Genomic DNA, 18156 nt, shown 5'->3' on the forward strand with positions numbered 1-18156 from the left:
TTATCTCAACTTGTGCTTTAGAGTGTCAAAAGATATGGAGTCTGAAGACCAGTATATCTTTTGACCAAATTCAGTTGAAAGAGGATAATCTCCTAACTATAACTTCAGCTCAAAAAAGGAACAAATGAAAATGGAAATTCTATTTTGGCACAGTACCAAAAGCTCCAACCTAGGGAATAGGTCCTTACTAAGAAAATTTGGTTTGTGGGTATCCTGGGCTTGAATCAGATTAGTCCACTGTTAATTTAGGTTTGATACTGGAACAAAATGAGATACCTGTAGTAAATTCATTGTGACTATTTTAATATTTCCCATAATTCACATGATTAACACAAATCTTTTTTTTATTATAGCTTTTTATATACAAAACATATGCATGAGTAATTTTTCAACATTGACCCTTGCAAAAACTTTTGTTTCAATTTTTCCCCTCCTTCCCTCCACCCCTTCCCCTAGATGACAAGTAGTGCCATACATGTTAATTATGATTAACACAAATCTAATATAAAGAATGCCTCAATTATGACCTTTCCCATATGAAATAATATCATACAGTTGTATACAATAGTCAACTGCATGTTCTTATAGCATTAATATACATCAAGGAAATATATGTCAGCAGCATATTCTAAGTATTGCATTTTTGCATATATATCAAAACTAGATTTACAATAAAGAAGCAATTTTATAACAACAATGCAAATAAAACATTACAGTGGCTTACAAAATACATACTGTGCATATTTCATCAGTAAATTATGTCTGGCTGTAGGAATAATCATTATTCCTATTTGCCTGATGCATTATAAGTAAATCTGGTCCAGTGAGAGAAATATAAGCAGAAAGGTCTTGGACTTTCTCCCTTCTGAGGGCAATGTATGACTCCACGAAAAGTAGGCCTTAGTCATTGGTTTCACTGTTTAAGTGAAAGGGATTATCTGGAGGATCCAATGATCTCTTTGTCATCAAGTCTAATGACTTTTTCTCAGTCCCCATTTTTCTTGATCTCTCTTGATTACCTTTTTGATATGTTCTTCTCTGGTTTTTCATTCTCTCCCCTTTTCTGGTTTTTTACCTATCTTCCTAACCTTTCCTTCTCAGTTTCCTTTGCTTAATTTTCACCCATGTCATGCTAATTAACTGTGGGTGTTTCACAAGTCTCTGTCTTAGTCCCTTTTGTGTCACTATATAAGATTTCACTTAGTGAACTCATCAGCTCATATGAATTCAATTATCCTGGTGATTCCCAGACCTACTAGTCCAATTCTAACCTCTCTCCTAATCCCCCCCTCTCCTCCCTGCCACGGCTCACATCTCCAACTGTCTAATTTGGCTGTCCCGTATATAGCTTAAAATAAACACATTTAAAACTGAACTCATTATCTTTGCCCCCCAAACACTTCCTAACTTCTCTATTAATGATGAGGGATCCACCATTCTCCCATTATCTAGGCTCACAGCTTAGCTATTATCTTTGACTCCCAGCTAATATGTTGTTCCATCCTGTTCCTTCTCCTTTTACAATATCTCTCCTATAAGCTATTTTCTCTCCACTGAAACTGGTACAGATGTTCTCACCTCACTCCTATACTAATGCAATAGTCTTCTGATTGGTCTTCCTTCCTCATGTCTCTGCCTCTACAATCTTCCACCCTGGTGTCAAATTTATCTTCCCAAAGTGGTAGTCTGACCTTCCTATTCACTATACTATAATGGCTCCCTCTGGCCCCCAAGATAAATATAAAATCTTTTACCTAGCTTTTAAAGTCCTTCAAAATATGTCCTGCCTTTCCATTTTTCTTTTGCCTTATTCCTCTTCCCCTTCCTCCATCCCCAACATATCCTGGGATCACCTTATCCCTCTGCTGCAGTTCTTTGTACAAGATGTTTGATCTTCCGACTCCAAACATTGCCACTGGCTATCCTCCAGGTCTGAAATTCTTTCCCTCTTTATCTACATCTTGATTTCCCTGGCTTCCTTCAAATTTCAGCTCAAACTCCACTTTTTAAAAAAAAGCCTTTCCCCAATCTCCTTTAATGCTAGTTCTTTCCAACAGCTGATTATCTCCAATGTATCTAACATATATGTGGTTTGTACATAGTTGTTTTCATGTTTCTCCCTCAATTAAGTTGTCAGCTCCTTGAGACAAAGAAATGGGTTTTTATTTGTTTGTCTGTTTTTGCCCTTTTGTGTATCCCAACATCTTAGCACAATGCCTGACATGTGGGAATTAACTCAATAAATTCTATTTGACTGACTACCTCAATCCAAGTTTGCAAATTTCAAAAGATCAGGAGTGTTTACAGGATCCCAATTTTATAATAAGCTAAATTCAAAGAGCACAAAGGAAACTTCCAGACTCAGAAGGCTTCCAGAGCCCCCTAACCTTTCAAAATACAGCTTCGGTAGGGAGGAATGACAGAGAGAGAGAGAGAGAGAGAGAGAGAGAGAGAGAGAGAGAGAGAGAGAGAGAGACAGAGAGAGACAGAGAGAGAGATAAAAAACCAAGGTCTATTTCATGGAGCCACATGTCCATAGCATCATCTATCACCAGTTGCACACAATGAAGGAATCAAAGAGAGAGTAGATGAGGGGGGAAAAAAAGAATATCATAGGCTGACTGAGACCTTTTGAAATACCTATCAGGTTTCACAACTATGGCTAACTAAAAAGCTTCTCCTTACCCTATGGTTTAGAGGTCAGAATCAGTTAAAAGATGTGATTGGAGGGTAGGAGGGATGGAGGGGTGTTCATGCATATGCATGCATGCATCATGCTCCCTCCAAGTAATTTCCATTATACTCCAAATAATACTCCGTTATGTCTGTCAGAGACAGACTTCCTCACCTCTTATACCTGAGAAGTTGCATGGATATTTACCAGGGCTCAATTAATAAAAGGTTCCCTTCAGATAAAGGAACAGACTTAGAGTGAAAAGAACCTTACGGGTGATCTACTCCATTTTACAGGCAAGGAAAGGCAAACCAAGAGAAGGCAATTGCTCACACATACATAGTAACAGAATTCAGAATTTGAACCCAGATCCAAATCCACTATTGTTTTCACTGAATTATGCTGCCTTTCTACTCTGTATTCATCAGATCAATTAGGTAAGAGTTGGGTTCTCATCCAAAGGGATGTACAATGTGGGTAGAAGTAGAAAAGAGGACTGACTGAGTTTAGGAAACAGCTCCACTTTGGGCTAAAGCAGAATGCATAAAGACAGTTATACAAAATAAGATTAGAAAAATAGTTTGGATTAAGATTTTGGAAGGCCCAGCCTTTTTTCCTACTTTTTATTTGTCTTTATTTTATGAGAAAAAAAATTTTTTTTAATTTTAAGGATTGCTCATTAAAATACCACCACTTTCAATCAATCTCACAAACATAGCTTAGTGAGTATGAGGAAACATAAGTTCCAAAGGTTCAGTTTTAGTGGTTAATAATAAAGTTGTAAATACCATACTTGGCAGTAATGGTGTAAGATTAAATTACAGGCTCCAAAGTAGACTTTTGCCCCTAAATGCTTCAGAATCAGCACTCCCATTTTGGTCTGCCCTTTTTCTTGAATATCAAATGTTTCTAGGGTGACTTAGGTTTTTGGTATGTTTGTGTACAAAGAGAAAGGTGTGGAAGGGTCTAATCATCCAACCATACACAAAAAAGGAGGAAATATCACAATGTTAGTGGTAGTAAAACCAGATGCTTATATTGTAAAGACCTAAAGCACAATTTACTTAGATCTTATCTAGATCATATTAGTACTTTATCTTTCAGTCCTTAATGTCATGTGTAACATATGAAACATGTGAAGCACAATTTTCAACTTTTTAAGTTGGGAGGAAGGGTTGGGTTGAGGGGAAGTGGTGTAGTTTACAAGTCTTACTTTAAATGGTGTAGAGGATCCAATTCAATTTAACCATGTTTATTGAGAAACCACTATGTAAAAGGGATAGGGGGCAGAAAGGGTAGAGGTACTTTACAATCTGATAAGAGATATCAACCATTCTTTTTTTTTTTTTTTTTTTTAAACTCATCTTCTCATCTTACCAAGTACTTCCTTTAAATGATTTGGGTTGTCTAGTTGAAATTTAAAAGTGATTTAGAGCCATTCTCTTACAAATTCAAGCCCCCTTTTCTGCATGTCAATCCCACTCCACTCCCCACCCCCCAGTATAACTAGGGAAGGATAATTAAGGAACCAAAGAAATAGGAATGCCAAAGGATGTGAGATCATCTCCTAACAATCCAAAAAGGCCAATTATCAAATTTTCAATGTGAGTATTTTCACCTCAAAAATTGGCTACAAATGAGAGCTTAATTCTTGGTTTGTTGATTGTATAGATTTAAGAAAGTGATTGAGAAAATATTAATGCAGTTTAAACTTAAAGGTTTTTTTTAAGAGAGCCAGTTTTCAAATATTTATTAATGTACTCCTGTACTTTCAGGGAGATAAATATGTCATGTAATTGGGACAATTAGCTTGTTGTCTTTGTCTGTATTTCACCATCCTAAGGAAACAGGGTAATGAAAAGGAAAGAGTGCCAGAACTGGAATCAGAAGACCTGAATTCAAATCCTGGCGTTAAGACTCATTACCTATGCAACCGTGCAATCACTTCTCTAAGATTCAGTGGAAAGAGACCTTTTTTCTGTATTTCTGAAACAATGGTAATACAGTTTTTCAATTTCTTCCTAAACTGTATTTAATTATTGTATAATTATACTTGAAAAAGAAAAGATGACCTTGGCTTTTCCCTCAATGATATTTGGCAGTTACATTTCTTCCCAATGGGCACTCAGTTTTCAAGTGTTAGATCCAGGGATGTGAATCCAAGACTTCTTGACTTCTTGTCTTTTCCAAAATTCTATAAAATAATGAGTATGAAATGTTTTGCCAAGCAAAGCATTACATAAATGCCACTTGTTATTTAAGAAAAATTAAACTGTCAATAGACAGTTGAGGATATTAATAAGGACTGGAAACAAGTCTTGACTTAAAGTCCATTACTGTATTGAAATTAAATGAGTAAACATGTTTTTTATGGTAGTTCATTCTTTGAAATGATTCTCAGTCCTATTCCTTCTTTTCTATTCCCACTGACACCACCTAAGCCTAAATCCTGATTACCTTGTGGCTGGATTATTGAAAAAATCTCCTCCTAAGTTTCTCAGCTTCTTATCTCTCTTTGTTCCAATCTATCCTAGATTCCATGGCCAGACTAATCTTCCTAAAGCACCGACTTTATCATTTTTCATATTCCTTGATCAACTTGCTATTATGTCAATAATCTGAAGCTATTTAATCGAGTTGATTTTCTGTTCTACCTCAACTTATTCCATTCCAGATCCACTGGTCCCACTGTCCTCCTAACAAGCTGTTCTCCTTTCTTTCTTCATAATATTTTCTTTTCTGAAGAATCAAGCCCCCTCATTCTTTCTTTTCCTCCTTTTATATATTCATAAACACTCACTCATTGCCTATTATACACTGTGCTAAGATGTCAGTGGAGATATAAGGATAAATAAAACATGATCTTACTCCTTCAGAAGCTTATAACAAAATAGAGATAATAAAAGATATACATATGCATATATAATTATGATACAAATTAGATTTGCTAATATCTTAGACCTTCTCAGAGATTTAGGTTTTACTGTCTCAGAATAACCTTAGCATCACAGACTCAGTTCTTAAAAAAGAAACAAACAAGGGAAGAAGGAAGGAAGGAAGGAAGGAAGGAAGGAAGGAAGGAAGGAAGGAAGGAAGGAAGGAAGGAAGGAAGGAAGAAAAGAAAGAAGGAAGTTACCTTTGGGAAAGGTACTAATAAGTATAGCCAAAATACACAAAAAACTCACAGTAGAGGGAAACTTTAGGCATTATGTATAGCTTCCCCGCTTGCTTTTCCATAGATCAGTATATTGAGAGAAACACAAGAACAGGCACAAATTAGGAAAAATTCCCAAGGCACTAAACTCTGCAGCTTCATCATTCCCTATGCTTACAGTTGGCACAGACTTACTTTGAAAATCTACCAGACACCAAGATAAGGTCAAAATGGGTTCATGACCTAGGCATAAAAAATGAAATTATAAATAAATTGGAAGAACATAAAATAGTTTACCTGTGGAAGAGAAAGGGATTATGACCAAAGAAAAACTAGAGATCATTATTGATCACAAAGTAGAAAATTTTAATTATATCAAATTGATAAGTTTTTGTACAAACAAAACTAATGCAGACAAGATTAGAAGGGATACAATAAACTGGGAAAACATTTTTATAGTCAGAGGTTCTGATAAAGGCCTCATTTCCAAAATATATAGAGAATTGACTCTAATTTATAAGAAATCAAGCCATTCTCCAATTGATAAATGGTCAAAGGATATGAACAGACAATTCTCATATGAAGAAATTGAAACTATTTCTAGCCATATGAAAAGATGCTCCAAGTCATTATTAATCAGAGAAATGCAAATTAAGACAACTCTGAGATACTACTACACACCTGTCAGATTGGCTAGAATGACAGAGAAAGATAATGTGGAATGTTGGAGGGGATGTGGGAAAACAGGAACACTGATACATTGTTGGTGGAATTGTGAACACATCCAGCCATTCTGGAGAGCAATTTGGAACTATGGTCAAAAAGTTATCAAACTGTGCATACCCTTTGATCCAGCAGTGTTTCTACTGGGGTTATACCCCAAAGAGATACTAAAGAAGGGAAAGGGACCTGTATGTGCCAAAATGTTTGTGGCAGCCCTGTTTGTAATGGCCAGAAACTGGAAACTGAGTAGATGCTCATCAATTGGAGAATGGCTGAATAAATTGTGGTATATGAATACTATGGAATATTATTGTTCTGTAAGAAATGATCAGCGGGATGATTTCAAAAAAGCCTGGAGAGACTTATATGAACTGATGCTGATGATGATATGAAATGAGCAGGACCAGGAGATCATTATATACTTCAACAGGCATGACTATATGATGATCAATTCTGATGGACCTGGCCATCTCAAGCAATGAAATGAACCAAATCAGTTCCAATAGAGCAGCAATGAATTGAATCAGCTACACCCAGCAAAAGAACTCTGGGAGATGACTATGAACCATTACATAGAATTCCCAATCCCTATAGTTTTGTCAGCCTGCATTTTTGATTTCCTTCACAGGCTAATTGTACACTATTTCAAAGTCCAATTCTTTTTGTACAGCAAAATAACTCTTAGGACATGTATACTTATATTGTATTTAATTTATACTTTAACATATTTAACATGTATTGGTCAACCTGCCATAGAGAGGAGGGGATGAGGGAAAGGAGGGGAAAAATTGGAACAAAAGGTTTGGCAATTGTCAATGTTGTAAAATTACCCATGCATATAACTTGTAAATAAAAAGCTATAATAAAAAAAAGAGCCATATCCATCAGAATTGATCATCAAAAATTTTTTTAAAAAAATAAAGAAAGTTTACCAGAGAGCAATTCATTTGAATCTGCCCAACTATCCAGGAGGAGTAATCACTGCCCCTTTTCCCTCTTTGCCCAGAAAGGCAAAGGCTGCTCAGCTTTGGTCTGCCCAGTCTGATGCCTACAAAGTCCTACTGTCAACAATATTTCCCTTCTCTGACCTTCAGAAAATATCGGACTTTACTGGCAAAAATCTAATTTGAGAAGAGAAGTGGCAATTATTAGCAAACTCTTACCATACAATCTTCTGGATAGATCTCTTCCCAATTTGTAGTAGCACTGTCCCATTTCTGTCTGCCACTCTCATTTCTCCATTTCCCATCTACATTAAAGTGTATCTTTTCTGTTGTTTCCATAGAAATTTTGTGGGAACAGGATGGTTTGTTACAGAATTTGAAAACCAATTGGAACTTCCAGTTCTGTGGTAGTTATAGCTTATAGCGTTCTTACCTAGATATGGAAACAGGTATGAATCTGTCCCCTAAATCCTAAGCAGACTTGTGTACTTGGATCTATGTGTCATATAGTCAGACTTGGCTCTCCAGGTTACAACAATGGAACTCCTTTGTTTTTTATCAATCTCCTTTTATTAATACCTTTATTGCCTTGCCTACTCCTAAAGGCTTGTTTACTCCTTAAGACTTGCCTAACAGTTTGGATTCCTTTCTACAAACCATAGTCCCAGCTTTTCAAGGATGACCTTTGTAGAGTACCTGGTATGTCTGCCAGGAACCTATGTGGTGAGAATCTATAGACAATCTAAAAAGATGAACAAAGACAAAGTGCATGACATGGTCCTAGGAAAATTCTTGTCAGCAGGAAACAAACCAACTCCTACTATAAGTGCGATATGATAATACAGATATAGCTTGAGATCTTTGTTTGCATGTGTTAGTGGATTGATAATACAGATATAGCTTGAGATCTTGGTTTGCATGTGTTATATGTCCATTGTAGTGGAGGTAAGAAATAGTGAAAAGACAAGAAGTCAAGAAGTCTTGGGTTCACATCCCTGGATCTAACACTTGAGAACTGAGTGCCCATTGGGAAGAAATGTAACTGCTCTGAGCCTCTTTCCTCTTCCATAATATAGGTATAATAATAGTTATAGTACTTACTTCACTTGATTGTTGTGAGGATTAAATGAGATAATACACACAGAGCTTTGAAAACCTAGAAGCATTATGTGAATGCTATTATTATTACACATATTATTATAATGTATGTAAAATGCTTTGCAAGCTTTAAGTTAATACTACTTGGATGTCATAACTATCATTATTATCTACCTAGAAGTATTGGATTGTGGTAAATGAGAGCTGAACCTCTAACCTTTTTGAAGTTCCTTCCAGAGTTTGGATGAAACTGCATGTCCCTCCCTGATACAATATGTATGGGGAACCCAAGCTGATATATGATCTCCTTTAGACTATGGGCTATAGCTTGGGATTATTAGTAGTAGTGATAGTAGTAATAATAGCTAAAATTAATATACTTTAAGATTAGAAAAGCATTTTACAAATATCTCATTTGATCTTCACCACATCTCTAGGAGAAAAATGGTATCATCATTATTTTACAAATGAGGCAAAAAATGATTGAATGACTTGACAGCTTTATATAGTTAGTAGGTTTCTAAAGCAGAATTTGAACATGGGTTTATTCCAGCTCTGCATCTCTCATTTGAATCTACTATACTGCCTAGTTGCCTAAAATTAACTGGAATATTCTCAATAAGTAATCCACCAGATGGTGATGTTTCCTTGCAAAAGTGGGGTATGAATTATATAGTCAAGATTTACCTAATACCATTTAGGGGGTATAGGAACTCATGTGGTTTCTTCCAGAAGCTCTTCATATACTAATCCCAGCTTGGATCAATACTGACACTGAATAGCCAATACAGAAACATCAATAGTACAACTAGTTTGTCAGATCATTCCTAACTAAATGCCACCTGAAAATCTTGGTACCCCATGTAAGATGAACCAAACTAGTTCCAATGGAGCAGTAATGAACTGAACCAAATACACCCAGCAAAAGAACTCTGGGAGATGACTAAGAACCATTCCATAGAATTCCCAATCCCTATATTTTTGCCCGTCTGCATTTTTAATTTTCTTCATAGGCTAATTGTACAATATTTCAGAGTCTGATTCTTTTTGTATAGCAAAATAATGTCAAAAATTTGGACATGTATACTTATTTTGTATTTAATTTATCTTTAAACATCTTTAACATGTATTGGTTATCTTGCCATGTAGGGAAGGGGGTGGGGAGAAAGAGGGGGAAAATTGGAACAAAAGGTTTAGCAATTGTCAATGCTGTAAAATTAACCATGCATATAACTTGTAAATAAAAAGCTATTTAAAAAAAATCTTGGTACCCGTGTAAATTCTTTTGATTCTTCCATTATGAGAAGTAACTATAGCCAAAGTAGAAGCACTGGATATCTACTAGGTGTGCCCTATACATTTTTACTTGGAAAAAGTAGAAGAGACTAAATTCCATTAAGTATTGGAATTATATGATCTCAGTTAAAGTAAGCCAGATACCATTTCAATTACATCCATGTCCATTATCCCTGGTGTCCACCACTTGGGTCTTATGCCCATTCCCTGAATCTCTTAATGTCCCAAGTCCAAACCAGGTTGTCTCTTCCCGAAATAGTCAAGGTGAGCTGTGCCCACAATATTGACAGACTGAATTTGAGATTTTTCTCTCTCAGATGTCCATCAGGAGAAGTCTTTAAGACTTCCTTTTGATAGTGTAGTAGCTCTATGGCCTACTCCTTGAATCATCCCTGCTTCTCTACCACTGTTGCATATTACCCTTAAGAGAAGCAGCAGTTCTATCTTCAGGGTCCAAACTTTAAAAAAGGCTCAATTTTTTCATAAATTTAGAGTTGGAAGAAACCTTAAAGATCACTTTTCCAATCCTTTCATTTTAAAATTTAGAAAACTAAGGCTGAAAGAAAAGAAATGCCTTGCCTAAAATCATCAAATTATAAATGATAGAACCAGAATTTGAATTTACTACCTATCACTTCAAATCCTACCCTCAGTTAAACTAGGTGTTTCTCACTCTAAATAAATGCATGAAATCACTCAAAGAGGAAAAAAAATACAATACTACTGAAAATTACCTATTTATTTAGTTCTATACCAATTACACTACCAAAAATAGAGTTTATAGAGCTTTATCAATTTCATGAAGAGTAACCTAGAGGGAGAAGAGACCAGCCAGGGAGTTTGAATACAAAGTTGTTGCACAAGACTAGGTGACAGGTGCTGAGATCCCAAACCAGGATTTGGATCACACAAATAGAGAGAAAGGGCTTGATGTGTGTGATGTTGTAGAAATAGAATCAAAAGACTTGTCCTTTGATTGGATATGAGGGATACAGTAAATTGAAGAGTCCAGGATAATTTTGAAATTATGAACCTCATACATAGAAAAGTTCAGAAGTGAATCATTTGGGGTGGGACAGAAAGATAATGAGTTTTATTTTGGACATGTTGAGTTTGAGATTGTATAGGATATTCATTCTAAATCCTATAGCCACTAGCAATGCATATCTACCTATCATTTTCCCAGGTCATCTCTTATGTCAAACTTACAGAGTTACTGCCTATTTCCTCTTGACAATTTGGGCCACTCTCTGCAAATAAGTTCTCTTTCATTTCCTACCCTTCAAAACCTTCTCCAAGAACAGCAAGGCAGCATCTCTGCCTCCTTGTTGGAATCCCATGTCTTCTCTTGCTCCTGTCTGATATAACACAGTCCCTTAAAGAATATAGGGTTTAAAAGTACCTCTGTGTATCAGTAAGCTGAACCTCAAGGGACGATTTTTGACTGCCTAATCTTATGTCTCCCTCAACAAACATCTCCCCAACCCTTTGGCCTATGCTCTCTGATGAACTGTTAAATATTCTCATTTTCTTATATTCACCCTTTCCCATGGATCTCGAACCCCTTGTGGTGAAGATATGGTGAAGATAAGGATTTTTCAAATCCAACTCCCCATCATCATTTTACCACTCTCTTGCACTATCCACCTTAACACTATTCTCTACCTCTCTGTCCCAATGCAGATTTCCCCATCCCTTCCATGTTGTCTTCTGGAATTTCTACTCCATAATTAACAAACTTCTCATTTAGAAATAACTCTATCAGAGGACCTAGTTGGTGTAGTGGAAGAAGCACCAGCCCTAAAGTCACGAGGACCCGAGTTCAAATCAGACCTCAGACATACAACACTTTCTGGCTATGTGACCCTGGGCAAGTCACTTAACCCCAATTGCCTCAGCAAAAAAGAAAGAAAAAAAGAAAAGGAAAAGCTGTAATAAAAACAAACAAACAAAACAAAGGGAAAAAAAGAAATGACTCTATCCTGAGATGATCCTGATCATTTCCTTTGCTACCCTCTCTGGTACTGGCTATGCTTTGTCTCATATTCCCAATTCACTGACTATGATGGAAAATTTGAAATACTCTTTGCCCCCTATTGCCACTTTGAGATCCTCTCTTTACTTCTTTTCCTTTGAGGTTCATGATATCCAAATTAACACCTAGTCCAGATCCTACTAGCAATCCTCTTAATCCATTCCAAGACATTCTCCTTCCTTCCTCAGTGAATACAGTTCTTGGATGTTTTCCTTTCTTCCCTACCTCTTGTCCTTATACTAGGAAGCTTCAAAAGACACACTGATATCCCTTTAAAAATTCTGGCTTTCCGATATTCAATTCCCATAAACTATTCCACTATACCTCAGTGACATACAGAAATGGTTACACTCTTGACTTTACCATCACCCACTTTCTTGTTCAATTGCTCAAAAACTCCTTTATTTGCTCATAACATTTTATTATTCCATCTTTCTCTATGTCCTATGCCTCTTCATCATGTTTTCTATCCTCTTCTTTACCTTAAGATCATTACCTGATTGGTGAGTTCCTGACCAGGATATTTCATGAGGGGCCCCACCCATGTTCACTTCATCCCCATCTCAAATTATTCTCTTGTTTAGTCCATTTCCTTAGCTCTAACTTTACCCACTCCAAGTTAACTGTACCCTAGGAACTTCTTTCCTGATTGGTGAAGCCCTGACTGGGAGCACCATTTCATAAAGGATCCCAGACAGGCTCTCTTAACTCTCATATCAACTCACTCTCTTGCCTGCTCCACTTTCTTACCAGCAGCCTCTACTCTCAGCCTCCTTCCCCACATAGAGTTTTCTAGCTCCCTTTTGTTTATCTTCCCCATTAAGCTCCTTAGGAATAAAAATTATCTTCTTTTTTTGCATTTGTATCCCCAGCATTTAGCCCAGTGTCTGGTAGATAATAAATGTTTAATAATTGCTTTACCTGTCTCTTTATGTCATTGTGACCTTTATTCTCTTCACTTTTGTGAATTTTTCCCTTTCAGTTCACCTCCCTTTTACTCCATATACATCTCATCTGTTTCTATTAATTTACAGGTTGTCTTCCCCCATAAAATGTATATGCCTTGAGTGCAGGAATGATGGGTTTTTTAAATTTTTCTTTGTATCTTCAGAATTTATCACAATGTTTTGTTCCTTGTAATGCTTGCTAACTGAATGATGAGGAATTGTAGATCTATAGAGAAATTATGTGCATAGAGATGATTACTATATCCATGGGAGCTAATGAGGTCACTGAAAAAATGTAGAGAGAAAAGAAAAGAAGTCCCAGGACAGATCCATGAGGAATAGCTGCAGTTAAAATATGGAACATGAATGGAGGCCAGCAAAGGAAACTGGGGAGCCACCAGAAAGGTAGAAGAATCACAAGAAATTAGCATCATGGAAATCCAGGAGAAAAAAATATCCAGCATGAAATACTTCAAACAGATTAAGAAGGATGAGGACTGAGAAAAAGTAATTGGATTTGACATAAGTAACTTTCAAGGGAGTTATTCCAGCTAAATTATAAGGCGGACTGTGGCAGAGCATTCTGAGCTCATATTGGTCTGATAAGCCACCACTGGACACACTGTATTTTGACTCCGATATTGTGACATTATTTTGGTCCTCTGAGAATAAAAGACAACAACCAAGGTGAGGAGTTGAATTTCAAGTGGTTAAGAAGTGAGATCCATGGAAGTGGAGACATCTCTGGAATTTGGTATAAAAGGGAAAAGAAATAGAGGAGCATAATTTTAAAAATAGGATCTGTTTAAGATTTTTTTTGTTTCTTTTGTGAATTTTTTTAAAGGATAGAGGAGTCCTAACAACAAAGCTGGGTCTAGTAAATAAGGAGACATTAAATCTGAGATTTAAAGGAGTGGAAAGACAGCATTGGAGGAGATAAGAAATTACATAATATATATTTATTATAAATCCAATCAATATAATTTTGAGGCTTCCTCCATGACATCCCATACCCTATGATGAACCACAACTCTACCTTAAACTTCTCATTCTTCCTTAAGAAATAGCTCCTCTGTTTTTCTTCCCAGGTTATTTATACCTTCTGAATCCAATTCTCCCTGTGCAACAAGAGAACTGTTCGGTTCTGTACACATATATTGTATCTAGGATATACTGTAACCTATTTAACATGTATAGGACTGCTTGCTATCTGGGGGAGGGGGTGGAGGAAGGGGAAAAAATCAGAACAGAAGTGAGTGCAAGAGATAATAATGTTGTAAAAAATTACCCTGGCATGGGTTCTGTCAATAAAAAGTTATTTAAAAAAAAGAAAGAACTCCCCTCCTTCATCAGAAGTGCTACAGAGCTATCCCTTCCTACATCCCAAAGGCTAGACCCGATTCTTTCATTCCATATTACACCAAAGGACAACAGAGCAACAGACAAAACACCCTTGTTATTCACTAGGGAGAGTCACCACATTACCTAATATCCCAATTATATGTTGCCCATGTGCACCAGACACAGAAGCAAAATACATGGGAACTGCCCTGTTAGCTCTGTTGATTCACTTAGTAATTAGAACCCAACTGCTATGAGCTCTACCATCTAGCAACCCCCCTACTATTATTCCTTGAGGGGAATAAATTATGTGTGCTATTATTATTATTTTTATATTCCCAACACCTGGCACAATGCACAGAGTAACTATTCAATATCTTTATTGAATAAATGAACTTGAGAAATTCCTTTTAAGTACTAATATGTTTTAATGACCTAAAACATGATAGCAGCTTTTATTCTTGTTATTGCTGTTGTGATTCTTATTGTTGAGTTTGTAAATGGCACAAGACTTTTTCTAAGATGTCAGGAATGCCAGAAGAGAACTCCTTGAATATACCTGTTCCCCTTTGTGTACATTCCCCCTACTTTCATGCCACCTCAAAACCCTATCAAAGTTTTAAGAACTTGTATGGGAAGGTGAGAACCATCTGCATCCAGAGGGAGGACTATGGGGACTGAATGTGGATCACAACATAATATTTTCACCTTTTTTGTAGTTGTTGTTTGTTTGTTTTTTGTTTTCTTTCTCCTTTTTTTTCCTTTTTGATCTGATTATTTTTTCCAATTCTTCCTCCTTTTTTTTAAATAAAGCTTTTTATTTTCAAAACATATGCATAGGTAGTTTCAGCATTCATCCTTGCAAAATCTTGTTTTCCAAATTTTTTCTCCTTTTCTTCCTCCCATCCTCCTCCCCTAGACAGCAAGTAATCCAGTATAGGTTAAACATGTGCAGTTCTTCTATACGTATTTCCACAATAATTATGCTGCACAAGAAAAATCAGATCAAAATGGACAAAAATGAGAAAGAAAACAAAAAGCAAGCAAACAACAACAAAAAAGTGAAAATACTATGTTCTGAGTCACATCTCCCCACAGTCTTCTCTGTGAGTGCAGATGGCTCTCTCCATCACAAGACCATTGTAACTGGTCTGAATCACTCATTGTTGAAAAGAGCCTTGTCCATCAGAATTGATCATCACATAATTTTGTTGTTGCTGTGTACAATAATCTCCTGGTTCTATTCACTTTACTTAGCATGACTTCATGTAAGTCTCTCCAGGCCTTTCTGAAATCATCCTACTGATCATTTCTTATAAAACTAATATTTCATAACATTCATATACCATAACTTATTCAGCTATTCTCCAATTGATGGGTATTCACTCATTTTCCACTTCCTTGTCACTATAAAAAGGGCCATTACAAATATTTTTGCACATGTGGGTTCTTTTCCCTTTTTATGTTTGATCTGATTTTTCTTGTACAAATTGATAAATGTAAAAATATGTATAGAAGAATTGCATATGTTTAACATATATTGGATTACTTGCTGTCAGGGGCACGGAAAGGAAAGGGAGAGAGAAAAATTTGGAACATAAGGTTTTGCAAGGTTGAATGTTGAAAACTATCTTTGCAGATATTTTGAAAACAAAAAGCTATTTTTTTAAGTGATAAGAGAAAAAGAGAACTTGTATGGGAAGACCATCATGGGAAGTGAAAGATACAAAAAAGAAGATTCAATATGTCTACTAACATCCTCAGAAAAATGCCTTACGAAGACATTATTTGGCAGAATGGGAGACAATCTGTCTTTCTCTGAAGTGGAGAAGTAAAAGAAAATCACTCAGCTTAAGCCAGTGAGAAATCAAAATTGGGGAACCCTGTGTGTAGAAAAATAAGGAAGTGCCTCATAGTACTGTTTGAGGTACTCTCTTAAGTGCCATTTAGATGGTAAAAATAAACAAACAAGCAAATTAATATAAATAAATAAATTTTTTTAAAATTTTAAATAGATCAAGAATAGCAGCTAAGTGGTACAGTAGATATGTCTACTAAGAGACTGGAAAAAATAAAACCTGAGTTCAAATTTGACCTCAGATATTTCCTAGCACCCTTGGCAAATCACTTATCCTCTGCCTCTGTTTCCTCATCTAATGAGGATGCTAATAACAGGTTATTTGAAAGGATCATTTTTGTAATTTTTTTGTAAATATTTGTAAATTTGTAAATAATAGGTAGTTTCAGCATTCACCCTTGCAAAACCTTGTTTTGTAAATATTTGTAAAGAACTTTGAAAACTTTAAAGTTCTATTTAAATGCTATCATTATCATTAGTCCAGATAGTCTCTGCAAGAACTGTAGAAATCCTTGCATGGTAATGAAAAGACCATCCAAGCGGCAACAAGCAGTCCTGGTTTCAGCTGCCTAAGGAGAGCTTCAGGGATTGATGATGGAGAGGAAACTTTAGAATGGAATGACAGATGTGGAGGTGGGACTGAGTCCTACCTGAGAGTAGTGGAGGTGGAGCTGAAACAATTGACAACTAGGAGGCGGTGAAGCTGTCTGTGATTAACAGCAGCAGAGGCGAACCCTCACTAGTGACAGCTGAGAAAGCCAAGAGCTGCCTGCAGAACTGCTGGAGTGTAAAAACAGCTGTCCCTTTAATATCTTTCGAGAGTGCTTCCCCTCCTGGTATATGACCCTACTCCAGAGGAAACTGATTCTCTTTTCCCCTGGAGGGATGAGTTAGAAAATTATTTTCTATTAATTTAGGAAGTATTAATATGACTTTATTGCATGAGATTTTCTGTAATCGTATTTTGCTAGGTTTAATATTGTATCACAGTGGATATTGAAACAGTGGATAAATTGCTAGTTCTCAAGTGAAGAAGACTCATCTTTCTGAGTTCAAATACAGCTGCAGATACTAGCTGTGTGCAAGTCAAATAACTTTGCCTCAATTTCCTCATCTGCAAAATGAGCTAGAGAAGGAAATGGAAAAACTATTCTAGTATCTTTGCCAAGAAAACCCCTAATGGGATCCCAAAAAGTCAGACATAACTGAAAAATGATTGAAGCATTGACTGAATAACAGTATTTGATTTCTGGATATGTTCTTATTCTATAAACCAAATCTTTACTGGATGGTGGCTTGAGCAGAAAATATTTCTCTTTCCCATAAGGAAACTCTCTTCTCTCACTCTCCATCATCAGAGTGGAAAAAAACCCTAACATGTTGATAATGCTGTCCTTTAACTATGAAAAAAGATTAAAATGGCCTTCTTTTATGACCATCAATATGATTCATTTTTCCCAATAAATTTTTTTCAGTATTGGTGATGGATTTGAGGGGTTTTTTCTGTCTTGAACCTTGTAACCAAAGCAAACTCTTGCAAGATGGCTGGCCAAAGTGAAAAGGCCATGGAAATTATGTTTCTTTGTAAAAGATTGAACTTTAAATATTCAATTGCCTCATTAGCTCCACATTCTAATCATTTGAAGTACTGCATCCAGACTACCCAAAGAGTTGTGGACTAGTTAGCAAGGCTTCCTTAACCCTGAAACATTGTTGTAAGATTTTTTAAAATTACTTAGCACCATTTATTTAACACTTGATTATAACATATCTGGTTTTTCTTTTTTTTAACCACCTATTCAAGCTAAAGGGAAAAAAAATCCCAATGTTGATCATGGATTTTTAAAAATCAAAATAAAACACTAAAAATCACGAAAAGACGATCCATGAAAGCCATGACAAGCCTTCATCCTTAATCATCATCTAAAGGTTAAATAATGATCAGATTTCTTTCAGTTGAAGCACTTGAGCTGCATCTTGATCTTTTACCATCATATAAATAACTTTGCTATTAGGTGCTATTTTTCCTTGCAGATGAAATTGATGTATCTTTGTAGGGTGTATTCTGACATAGTAAAATTGTTAC

Source organism: Antechinus flavipes, chromosome 3 (genome assembly GCF_016432865.1).
Source record: "Antechinus flavipes isolate AdamAnt ecotype Samford, QLD, Australia chromosome 3, AdamAnt_v2, whole genome shotgun sequence".
In the NCBI taxonomy this organism is placed as follows: domain Eukaryota; kingdom Metazoa; phylum Chordata; class Mammalia; order Dasyuromorphia; family Dasyuridae; genus Antechinus; species Antechinus flavipes.